The 3298-nt window shown below is 54.0% G+C and overlaps 1 long non-coding RNA gene across 1 annotated transcript; it reads left to right on the top strand.

Moving 5' to 3' along the window:
* On the top strand, positions 1-2371 carry LOC112887494. Its single transcript, XR_003227567.1, has 2 exons — positions 1-1973; positions 2087-2371. It is a non-coding gene; the product is annotated as an uncharacterized LOC112887494 (long non-coding RNA).
* Positions 2372-3298: the final 927 nt, after the last annotated feature.

The following is a 3298-nucleotide window of genomic DNA, read 5'->3' as shown; positions in this document are numbered from 1 at the left end:
TAAGGACTGTTGACCCGTGCCGCTACAACCTTCTCTCTGCCGCTGCTCCCCCAATCGCCGCTCCGCCGCTGCGGGTTGCCGGTCTACTCCGGTGAGTACTCCTCTGCAGAGGAGGAGAGCTCTTGGTCCTAGTGGTGCACGCCATTTGGGAGGCACCGGGCTGCTTCGCCGTGGGGGATGTTGACCCACGTGCAGATGAAGCCCGGCCTCCGATTCGCTGCCGCCGTCGCGTTCCAGCGGGCTGGAGCCCGCGCCGGTAGTGAGGTGCAGTGGATCCGCCGGCCTCAGTGCCGGGCTTGAAGAATGGGGCGGCGCCGCGTCGTGCCGCCATGGTGCGGCGCGCTGGGCCGCCGCCGTCGCCGCTGCTGTCGGCGCGGATGATGTCCTCGTGCGTGCCGAAGCCTGGAGGAGCCGGAGTTGGGGAACGCGCCTCCACGGGACGGAGTCCCGGGATGAGGTCGTTGGGGCGGCGCGGCTCCGGTGTTGAAGATGAAGACGCGGGCGTCGGCGAGGGAAGACGGCATGGTGGAGGCGTCATCCAGCGCAGTGGGGACTATGGGGTTGCCGGGGCCGCGGCTTGGCGCAGTGGAAGCCGAAGCGGTTCCGGGGCCGCGACAAAGCGCAATGCGGGCGGCGCAGGGGCCGCGGCTTGGCGCGGTGGAAGCGGAAGCGGTTCCGGTGCCGCGACGAAGCGCAGTGCGGGCGGCGCAGGGGTCGCGTCGTGGCGCGGTGCAGATGGCGCCAGGTCCTCGATGCGGCGGTGGAGATGTGGGCGACGGCCGCCGACGCGCATGGCGTGAAGGCGACGACCACCACGACGAGGGCCGCCGACGCGCAGAGTTTCGGCGTGGCGGTTGCCGACGCCAGGGTGCCCGTTGCCGCGGCGTGGAGGATGCGCTCCCGCGTTCTGGACGCGGAGGCCGTGGTGAAAACGGCGTGGCCGCGGCGTGGAGGATGCGCTCCCGCGTTCTGGACGCGGAGGCCGTGGTGAAAACGGCGTGCAGGGCGTCCTTGGCGGTGAAGTCCGAGTGCAGGGCGACGGCGGACTTGGCGAAGGACGTCGCAGAAGGCTCTGACTAGCGTGTTCACGGACGGTACGTCATTCCTGTTCTTCTTCCTCGTCGAGATCCAGAACGGCGATCTCCAAGCGGGAGTGCTGATTACGTGTTTGATTTAGTCTAAAACTGGAGGTAAATGATTCCCTCGTTAATCATCAATGAACAGTGATTACATATTTACATGGGTTCAAAGGAACGGAAGGGACACGCCTGTGTTAACTTTTTCACGGGTGCTAATTCGCGAGATAAATTCAATGAGCCTAATTAATCCATAATATGATATGCTACAGTGATGCTACAGTAATCATCTGCTAATCATGGTTCAATATACCCCATTAGATTCGTCTCGCGAATTAGTCCTGGGGTTCTGCAATTAGTTTGGTAATTAGATTTTATTTAATACTTCTAAATGATACCATTCTATTATTTATGTGACGGGTCTAAACTTTAGACCTTAGGCCCTACAACTGGATGTAAATAATTCCCTTGTTAATCATATCAATGAACAGTGATTACATATTTACATGGGTTCAAGGGAACGGAAGGGACGCGCCCCTCCCGAACAGGCCTCTGGTAACGGACGCGTCCCGTCATTAGCGGGATTAACTAACTAATCCACGTGTTAATCACGTGGTTAATGCTAATTGATCCCACACTAATAATTTCTAACAAAAGTGATTGCGGCCCACTCCAAAACAAACAAGTGTAACGGCATGGGCCGTCTCTGTAACTGGATTACGGTCCGAAATCGTTGGGCCACCGGACAGGCAGCGAAAAGTTTAGCCTAACCACCCGAAGTTCCTTTTTTTTTGCATGAAACGAACTAGCGGAAGAACAAAGCATCGCCCCGGTGGGCGGCGACCTCTTGAAGTGCCAAACAACGTGGCTGGAAACCAGATGCCACGACACTAAACAGTAGGTACCGGCTCTTGGCAAATCCGTCTGGCGACGCTGCCTCTCGTAGGTAGGAATTTGAACCTGCGTTGATGGTACCAGCTGAACTTCCTACGAACTTTTGTCTCCTGTAGATTTTTCCAGCCTACCAGCAGAAAGCTACCGACCAAACTTGGCACCCAGAAGTCATTTGCAGAACACTACACTACTCCAGTATGGGATTGCTTCAGGGAGTGGACATGCCATTGCACTGGCCAAGAATGCAGCACAACTTAATCGTCAAGCAAATTTCGCGCGTGGCTCATGTTCTCTGGTTTAAATTCCTTGTTCTCCCGTTTCTTCATCTTGTCTTACATTAAGACCTATGGTCTGAAAATTTTGCGGTCATACATTCAGTACACACCTCGGTGACTTCGGTACGCTCCAGAACCTGAATCTCATTACGAAATTGGGCGTTGAAAGAAGGCATGGCCTGTCAATCTGTCATGTTCACGTAACACCGAGAGAGAGAGAGAGAGAGAGAGAGAACATCCCTTTCTTTGATCTGATCTTCACCAGCTCGTCTTTGTTCATGAGATGTTCCCCGTGCTCTCGCTGCGGTGGGACAGGTCTGCCTCGTGGGATGCCTTGTTCTAGGCTTCGAGCCCATGACCCGGTTGCCATTCAGTCGGCCACATGGTGTGCAGGTGTAGATTGTGATTTGGCTGTGTTCCTGACAGATGGCATTTCAGTTTTCTCTGCCCAATAATTTACAAGCCCACAGCAAGAGACAATAGTAAGATTTATGCAGGACGGTAAGGTTCATGTGTCCTAGATTCAGGCATGAACTTTGATACTAGTATGAATGGAAATTGCTCGTTCGACTCTAATCCATTTTATGGGAGCACCCTCAACTCTGACGTCCTCGTCATCGCACTGTCACCGGTCAGATCTAATCAAACTTTTAAGCTATTTGTAACATAATTCGTCAAAACCTTGCATGGGAGTAATACATGATACGCATGATCAGTTTATTCCCAACTTGGCGAAATCCAGTGGTTTCCTAACCTTTGGTGGAGGTTGCAAGTTTGGGCTGCAATCACTGGTCCTTACTTAACTTACTATGTCCTTATTTAACCTCGTCCTTGTGAGACGGTTGTTTTCACGAAAGCAACTCTGAATCGACAACAAAGCCACGGCGCCGATGATACCATCCGTGGAATAGTTCACATGAAGCCTGCTGCCTGTCGCTCTCCGAGCTGAGTGCAACTCCAGCTTTCCGATGCCACGAGAAGAGGCAAAAGGAGCTGCGGTAATGGTGAAACTACTGAGCAAAAGATTGCAAGAAACCACGCGACACACAGCAC

The sequence above is a fragment of the Panicum hallii genome, chromosome 3, assembly GCF_002211085.1.
Source record: "Panicum hallii strain FIL2 chromosome 3, PHallii_v3.1, whole genome shotgun sequence".
Taxonomy (NCBI): Eukaryota; Viridiplantae; Streptophyta; class Magnoliopsida; order Poales; family Poaceae; genus Panicum; species Panicum hallii.
This window is presented reverse-complemented; position numbering and strand designations above follow the sequence as displayed.